Here is a 9,753-nt window from a genome sequence, read left to right as displayed (position 1 = left end):
ATTCATTTTCAACGAGGGCTTTGAAAGATTTCAATTATTTGAAGGCTTCGTCTTTGTGCTTCATAAGTCCTATCCAACACATCCTGGAAAAGTCGTCAATGAATAATATAAAGTATTATTCTCCTCAAGGTGAGCTTTTCCTAGATGGACCACATACATTAGTATGGACAAGTTCAAGCAGCCTGTTAGCTGATCCTTCCTTCTCAGGGAAGTTAGTTCCGGTTTGCTTACCAAACTGACATGATTTTCATATTGTATTGTCTAGAATTTGGATGTCTGGAAGACCACGAACTCCCTGGTAATTGCATGCTTTCCTTATCTGTGAGAAGCTTAGATGCCCCAATCTTTTGTGCCATAGCTAGTGTTCATCATCTTTTCTTAGATAGCATTGATGTTTTCCATTTTGAATATGTATAAATTATTTGGAGTTCTTATGCCTTTGATCACTATTTTTCCTGTATCAATATCACGAACACTACATCCATTTGATCGAAATATTACCTCAGTTCCTTGATTGCACATCTGACTGACACTTAATAGATTATGCTTTAAGCCATCAACATACATGACATTTCTAGCTTTGACATTTTCCTTTAACTGAACAGAACCTTTACCTTTTATGAGTGCAAGGGTGTCATTTCCGAAAGAGACCTTCTTCTCCTTCTCTAAGGCACTATATGACTGAAGTTTTTCTTTATCACCCGTCATATGTTTCAAACATCCACTATCGATATACCATTGATTTTCTTGGCATTCCACATATAAAGTTGTACCACATCTCTCTAGTTGTGGTTCCTTCATTCTCCATGTTTTGGCACTTGAGGCTTGCTCCTTCTGAGTTATCTGCTGAAACCTGCTCCTGCATTCAGAATCTTCATGACCGAAATTGTTACAAATAGAACATTCTATTTCATTTTCAAGAGCAGAAAAGTTATTGTAGGTTCTTTTCATTATCCCAGTCATACTCCTTTGTTTTTGAGCTTCTCTAGTCATGAGTGTCTTATAGGCAACACATTGAGCTGCTTTATGACCAAAGTTATGACAAGAGAAACAATGGCCATTGAAGAAACTCCTGTGATTATCAAATCTACCAGCCAAATGATTGTAGTTTCTATTGACATCCATTCTTGAGGAAAATTGAGAAGGTTTTACCTGTGGCTGGTTATAGCTTTTGTTTGTCCTTAAAGTAGATTGCCCCTGATTTACCTGGTACTCTTTGTTCATTCTTGAGGTAAATTGTCCCTAATTTACCTGGTGATTTCCATTGGATCTTTGTTCAATTCTCCTTGCTGCATCAAGATAACTTTTGGAAGTAGATGGTTTCTGCACTTGAGTTGTTTCTTCATTATATCCCAGACCCATCTTGATTAGTGGAGAACGCTACACATTGATAATCTCATCTAACTTTTCAGATCCTTTAACAAATCTAAGATTAAGAGCTTTAGTTTTCTCAATATCTTTTCTAAGTCCCACAATTTCACATTCTAACTTTTCATGATGTTTTTCCCTTTCAGCTAGTTGAAATTGCATAGTATCAATAATCATATTTTTCTCTTATAAACAAATTTTGAGTTTACAAATCCCTTCATAAAGACCTTCTTCATCTATAGCATCCCTGAAATCATCATCTTCAAAAGCCATTAAAAGTCTATAATTATTACCTTGTTCATATTCATCACTATTTGAAAGTCCATCACTGTCTTCATGAGTGTAATAGCTTTTCTTATTTACATTCTGTTTCTTGTTCCATCTAATAGGTTCCTTACCTTTGTCAAGCTTATCTTTATGAGGACACTTGGCAGCATAGTGACCGACTCTTCCACAAGCAAAGAATTTGAAAGCTAACTTACCTCTGAATCTTCCAGCACCCAGTTGAAGGTTCTTAACAAAATTTGATTCTTCCTCTTCTTCTGACATATGTCCTGACTCATAGCAATCTCCTTTCCCTGAAGCCTTGAATGCAACTTCTCTCCTGTCTGATGGTCCTCCTTTCCTCATTTCGTAAGCAGTTAGAATTTCGTGCAGCTGTGACATGGTAAGGTTTTGTATATTCTGTTTTTCTTCTATTGCATAAACTTTTGATTCCAACATAGAGGACAAATATCTTAGAACCTTTTCAACCACAACAGCCTCTTTTATTTCTTCACCCAAGTTTTTCATACAATTAACAATCTCATCTATACGTAGGAAATAGTTAGAAACACTTTCATCATTGTACATTATGAGATTTTCATACTGAATTCTGAGGGTTTGAAGTTTTGCTCATTTTACCTGTTCATCTCCTTCATGGCTCAGAACAATCTTATCCCATATTTATTTTGCGGATTTGTACTGCATAACCTTGACGAATTCTGATTGAGATAGACATCCTAATAGAGTATCGATAGCCTTTGCATTTGTTTCATATTGCTTCTTACCAGCTTGATCTGTAGGAGTTGCTGAAGGAAAAGTGTACCCTGTATCTATGATATCCCAGACTTCTGTACCAAGAGATTGAAGATAGGTTGTGACTCTTACCTTCCAATAGACGAAGTTGGTACCATCAAAAATTGGTGGCCTGATTGATTCTTCTCTCTCGTAGTTGTTCATGATGATAGATCTTCCTTCAAGCGGTCAAGCTTCTTCTGAAGGACCTGCTCTGATACCAATTGTTGGAAATAATACTGAGAGGGGGGGTGAATCAGTATTATCAAGTCAATTATTTTCTTTTCAAACCCAGATCGTATACGCTACTTCAGTTAGTTAAAACCACGTATATACGCAACTACAGATAAGGAAACCCACGTATACCATGCATACTTATAATTTAATTTATCTTACAGATGTTGATCATTAATCTATGTATCGGAATCAAATAAATAGTAGCCAGAAACAGTGAAACAGAGCAGAATATAATCACACACAAGAACACAAGATATAAGGTGGAAACCCAATGTGGGTGAAAACCACTTGCTGCAATTCGTCTCTATCTTCTTTTAACTAGAAACTTCTTTTTACAATGTTTCTGTACTGGTGCAGTCCTTTACCAGTACGCAGGCTGCTACCTGCAGAGAGCTACAACCCCCTCTCGTTCTCCAGCTTTTCCTGGAAGGGAGCTACAACCCCCTTAGTTCTTGTACTAGCTGGGATACTAGTATGCAGGCTAATACCTACAGAAGGCTACAACCTTCTCTTTGCTTCCGGGGACCACGTTTCATAAATTTTCAGACTGGATCCATGAACATCAATCAATCATCAAGAATTTCTGCATCAAACAATCTCCTTTCCACCAATTAACACTGAATCAACTAGACACTTCTCTGATAGTTGTACCCAGAACACAGTAATAGTAACCACACACCAATTCTGAACCCAGAACACTACAGCAATAAACAGAAGCAGCTAGAACACAATTCAAGAGATGTACGCTACTTCAATAACCAGAAACATGTATGCATATGCTTCTGTGTTTGGACCAACCTAAGTATACGTTGTTTTTATTCATGGAACCAACGTGTATACGAATCTTCACTTCACTGAACCTGCATACAGATCTATAAAGAATAACTCACTCTTTCAAACATTCAGACATTAGTTAACCCAGATTACCAGATTTATAGATCAAGCATGCGCCACATATAACAAATCAAATCATATAAAGATACTATTATTCAAGCCTTAAGATTTTGACCCATCAATAAAACTTATCTATCTCCTTGCGCTTAGGTTCTTCCTTCATTCAGATCTAAATCTGCACCATAACCCCAATCATTAGTATTCCAGTTCTAGCACTTTATCAGATATTCAATATATTTCAGATAATCCTTTGCCAAATGATCTCCTTCCTCTTTTATAGTCTTAGGCCTTTCACAATACCACGGTCCAAAACCATAACAAAATAATACCATCGACCCAATACTTGGGATCAACACTTCTGACGAGATACCATGGCCCAAAACCATAGGTTCAATTACCAAGGACTAAATACCATGGACCAAAAGTAAGTTCTCCAACATGTACGTGCTTTTCCTTGCGTGAAAGTGCATGTATACGCATACACGCCTTTGTAACATCTAACTCGTGTGTATCTTAGTCTAGGTGAACCTGCGTATATATATTTTTCCTGCATTCTGAGAGCCTGAACTGAGATCTGTCACCAGAGAGAGTTGCCATCAAGGACAAAACTTGTGCCATAGTGCCAAACCTGTGCCATAATGCCAACAAGTCTGTCATCTTTTTAGTATGTTGTTGTGCAGTGTAAGTACCAGAGCCATCAAAAAGAGTGATTTTGCTTTGATAGTATTGGGGCATAGCCCTTGGATTGGTAGGTAAATGCAGAGGAGTGTATCTATTTTCCATGGATGGAGGGGTAGGTGTGACAGATGGTTGAGCAGGGATAACAATGAGAATGTGAGTTGTAGATGGAGGGGTGGAAGGGGTGGCTTGGGGTTGAGATGAACTTGGAGAGGCTGAAGTGATCACAGAAAGGTTTGATGTTTCTACAGAGGTAAGTTCAGATTGAATGGAATTCTGCAAATGTCTGTCAAGATGTGAAGTGACAAATTCAAGTTGTAAATTTTCGATGAGTAAAGGATCATGAACTCTGTGGGCTAACCCAGATTTAGAAAAAGTTACAAAAAAAGAGGTCTCAAACCATTCATCAAAGGGTTCCTCCTAAAGGTAAATCCACTTATCTGGACAGGATGTTGATCTATGTAAAGGCCGTGAACTGGCAGAACTCTCTTGGCTATCTTGTCTCCTAAGAATCCTAGGGATCATATTAGGGTTTTCAAACACAGGGGGTGGATTTGGATCAGGGTTAGCTCTGGTGTAACAAGTCCTTTCTGAAGCCATGTTTCTAGGTGTATTTTTGGGTTTTTTCTCTAAATGGGTTGGCAAAAACAACTTCTTACAATTTTTTTAAAAAGCTTTTAGATATAGGATTTTAAATTTCTTAAAGACTTATTGGATAATAAAAGGAACTGATCAGGAATTTGAAACTAGATGTTCAATCCATAAAGTAGACCAGAGATAGACTGAAGCAACATTCATTTACTTCTTTTCAAAGGCTACATGGCTAACTTCAGGCTCCGTCTGTAGTTTATAAAGTAAAGAATAGTAACAAACAAAATGTTTAGATCCCCATTGGAGTCGCCACTATGTTATCACTCGGATTTTCCTAGAAGTTATTGGGAAGAGGAAAGGGGTTTGAGGTAACCAAAAACCGACTTTTAAGTACAGATTCTAGCCAATTTGTACTCAGAGAGGGCTCTCTCTTTATGATTTAGCTTGGTTTTTAAAAGATATTTGGCTAGTTGTGAAGTTTGGGGGTTTTGTTTGAGTTTGGGTGGTGAAATTGAATAGCAAAGGGGTAAGACTGAGTAGCTTAGTCCATGGTGTTAAACACACATGGACAACAAACACAATATGAAAGATAAATCATTGAGTACATTTTTTTTATTAACAGAATATGTACATTTATAATACAATGTCGTGACTCTTGGGTTTCAGATCCCAAGGTCTCTTGGACTGCATAGTCTTTTCAGCTTCCACACTAACCCTTTAGGATTAGGTGTCCAACATTCCCCCCCTTAATCCGAAGGGTTATGTATGAGTCCAAGAAGAGAACTGTAATACAAAATGTGCAAAAATGCATGGCAACACTAGGCTGAATGTGCTCTATGAAATGTTGGTAAAAAAGGGCAGTGGTTTAAGGATGACCACCAACACTGGAATGCTTAGTGCAGTTCCCGGAACTCTTCCAAAACTGGCAAGAAACTGAAGTTTTCTGCTAGAGGAAGTGTTCTCTATCTGTGATGGTTTAAGGGTAACCAACAACTCTGGAATGCTTAATGAAATTCCTGGAAATCTTCCAAAACTGGCAAGAAGCTGGTGTCTTCTGCTAGAGGAAGTGTTCTCAATCTGTGATGGTTTAAGGATAACCAACAACTCTGGAATGCTTAATGAAATTCCTGGAACTCTTCCAAAACTGGCAAGAAGCTGGTGTCTTCTGCTAGAGGAAGTGTTCTCAATCTGTTCACAGGCATCTTTGTCTCTGGCTACAACTCTGAAACTGGTGTGGCAGGTTGTGGCTCAGGCTCGCTTGATGTGACTTTGAAGCTTGTAGATGACCATCATTTCCCCCCCTGTCAGATACAAGGTGAGAAGATGGAGAAAACTCAACTGCAAGACTGTTCAATACTCTAGAACAAGTTCTAACATGTGTTTGGAATATCTTCTTGGCTGTTGATGCCCATTGCCAAGAAGCGATCCATCCAAGATGAATCTTTGTTCTTGCAGGACGTTTGTTTCTGAAGCATCTGTGTGAAGAATGGTTGGTTTTATGACAGTGCTCACATGGATGAAGATCAAAACAGTGATCTTTCAGATGGCCAACTCGATCACAGTGTTGGCATTTCACGATCTGTTGTTTTTGTTGTTGTTGTTGTTGTTGCTGTAGAAGAGGGGCAGAGTCTGGAACAACTGAAGCTGAACTGTCATGAGAAGCAGGTGAACTATCATCAATGAATCCAGCACTCTGAAACTGAATGGGCTTTGAGTAGTCTGGAATATGAAAGGACAAGTCCTTGTCATATCCAAGACCAGTTCTGTGCTTGTTGTGGACAAGCTGTTCCCAAGGTCTGATGATGGGCTTGGGAAGTGCAGATTGAGTTTCTGCATCTGCATGTACAACTGCTGCTTTATCTGTAACATTATTAACATGCTGCTGATGGGTGGTTGTCTCAATGTTCTGAACAAAAACAGGTTCAGAATGGTGTCTATTTTGATGTAGCTCTTCTTGCTGTAGCTGTGATTCAAGCTGCAAAAAATCGATCTTTTCTTGTGCATTTTGTAAACATGTCTGAATTTCTGAGAGAGATCCTTTGCTGATTTGTAATGTGTCATCAACAGTAGATAATATCAAAGTTTTAAGGAACTGTAATACTTCACTGGTTCTGGCCATTTTTCTTTCAATGTCTGATTTACACCTTAAAAAACTGATCACAACTACTACTCAATGCAGAAAAGTAATATCTACTCACAGTACACAGCAATATCCTTTATAAATGTCAGCGAATGATCAGTGTGCAATATAAAGGATTACAATCAGCTCACCAAAATCTTTATGCAGCAGTGGAATCAAGGAATCAATGCACTATAATGAGTTTTAAATACAACAACTGGGGCAACAGCAATTGCAAACTTGCTTGGAACCTTCAAGTACTCCTTCAGAAATGATGGTTATCAAAACTTCAATATCAGCAGTTCACTCATGATCAGCATCGAGCTCATGACCAGCATATAGAATGCAACATGTTATGACAATACAAATGACTAAACTTTCCTCCACAAAAGGCTACTTTTAATTGCCAGAACAATTACTGCCTTCATACAACCCACCAAACTCTTATGCAGCGCTTGAAATAAAGAAGATGATCAGAGGAAACAACTTCTTCAATCTGATTACACAGGCAAAAGGGCACCAGAACCTTCCCAAGGACTTCCTTCAGAAATTCCCACAACACTCTCCACTGGCTGTGTAAAAATAAACAATATCCACAACATAAGCAACTCCCTGATCAGTATTTCAATAAAATGAATTCTTTCGCTTTGGATGGATACTTCTGCAATTTCTGCGGTGTTTGTCAATCAATTACACCTTTAATTTCTGTTACTGGATGCAAGGCAATCTTCCGGAATTTTTATCGCACTAGTATTCACACAAGCTTATCTTCTAGATGTGTTTCAAAGGAGATACTATGCACAAGAAGTTCACCAAAGGGGCACGAGTAAATATAATTGAGTACACAACAGTACCAGTGAAACAAACAAAACATTGTACTGATTAGACCGAATACAAAGTTGAAAAGAGAAATCTGAATGCTAAACTAGTCCACAGTTCGAGGTAGTTGATGAAGTTTTGTTCAATGAGATGACCTTTCTTGATTTCTATAGGTAAAAAATACAAAAAGTTGTATGAACACCAGAAGTGCCACAAAAAACTTCTGGTATTATTTTTCTGCAATATGGCCAAGGTCTGACTTCTTCACCGAAGTTTACAATAGCCACAATTATGGGCTCCACCGAGGATACAGTACGCACAATTCTAGGTTCCACCGAGGCTGTAATGATCTCAAATCCGAGCTACGTCTGCCACTGTACGTTCCTGCAAGGAGAGACGTTTCTAAACCAAAGATCCAACCCTTATTCTGTGATGTTCCGGGCCCTTAATTTGTCACATGTCCGTGGATATATGTCTTGGAAGCCTCCATTATTATTTCTTCTGATTTGCGGATGATGGAATTCAACAAAAGCCATGTAACATATATACCAATGTGAATTAAAGAGATGTAAAAGTCTGGCTATTCAAATTCTGCTGGTGGAACCTGGTGGAATTCTGATCTCTCAGGCGACGCCAAGAGTGCATGCAAAACGATGGTTTCGAAGATCTTTCTTCCTTGCGCCCAGGCACCTTCCGACAGTCGAACCAGAAAAACGGAGTTGAAGTGACCAACAATATTCTTCCCTTATTGCGAAAGAAGTTACACACAGCAAATAGTGACCATACTCATTCGAAAAACATAATAGTCTGATAATTGTTATAATATTTGGATGGTTCAGAAAATATTGATGCCTTGAATTATTATAAACTCACAATGCTGCAATAGCAGGTAGTTTCCTGTTTGAAGAAGCGAACACTTCTGCTTTTCCACATGTTATGGATGTCACGTTTTGGGGGAACGTTTACCCGACATACTATGCGCTTCCCCATTTGAAGCGATCCTCTGGTAGAATAGTGGTGACTGCCTCTGCTGCGGGATGGTTGCCGATGCCTCGGATGAGCATCTACAATGCGGGAAAAGCTGCACTGATTAATTTCTATGATAGTCTGAGAGCAGAGGTGGGTTCTTCCGTGAGCATTACTATTGCAACACCAGGATGGATCAAGTCAGAAATGATGATAGGCAAGTTTGTCACCAAACGAGGAGAGGTGGAAGTCGACCAAGAAACTCGAGATGTGCAAGTTGGGCCTTCTTCCGTTGTCTTCACAGAAGACTGTGCGAAGGCTATCGTGGAAGGAGCGTGCAGAGGAAAGCGTTATGTGACCATCCCCATGTGGTATAATGTCATCTTTCTATACAGGATTTTCGCCCCTGAACTGCTACAATGGGTATTCTACATTTTCTTTGTCAAGAAAACTTCTACACCAGGCGGGAAGCAACAACCACTCACGAAGTCGGTTCTGGATGCAACGGGGGCAAAGAAGCTTTTGTGCCCCTCTTCTAACAATTCTGATCTACACTGTGAACAGATTGACAGATCCAAAAAACAAACACACAGAGACACACATTTACAGTAATCGATTCTGTATTCCGGCTACACTTCCAGATCATGTGGAACCAACAAAGACCATTGTCACGACCCTTCCAAATGGTCTCAAAGTTGCATCCGAAAACTCTTCGAGCCCCACTGCATCAATTGGATTGTACGTTGATTGTGGTTCCGTGTATGAGACCCCGTTGTCCAGCGGGGCAACTCACCTCCTGGAACGAATGGCGTTCAAAACCACAAAGAACCGAAGCCATCTTCGGATGGTACGTGAGGTGGAAGCCATCGGAGGGAATGTTACGGCATCGGCATCCCGAGAACAGATGGGGTACACTTTCGATGCTCTCAAAACCTATCTCCCCGAGATGGTAGAATTGTTGATTGATAGTGTGAGGAACGCAGTTTTTCTTGACCAATTTGCTCCTGTTAGGCGTTATGGCAGAG

At 39.3% G+C, this 9,753-nt stretch overlaps 1 pseudogene; it reads left to right on the top strand.

The window, feature by feature from the left end:
- Positions 1-8,632: 8,632 nt before the first annotated feature.
- On the top strand, positions 8,633-9,340 carry LOC149203285 (11-beta-hydroxysteroid dehydrogenase pseudogene; annotated as a pseudogene).
- The last annotated feature ends 413 nt before the right edge of the window (positions 9,341-9,753 follow it).

This window comes from Pinus tabuliformis, chromosome 2_1 (genome assembly GCF_031772625.1).
Source record: "Pinus tabuliformis cultivar Carrire ecotype Pingquan chromosome 2_1, CPIR1, whole genome shotgun sequence".
NCBI classification, from domain to species: Eukaryota; Viridiplantae; Streptophyta; class Pinopsida; order Pinales; family Pinaceae; genus Pinus; species Pinus tabuliformis.
This window is presented reverse-complemented; position numbering and strand designations above follow the sequence as displayed.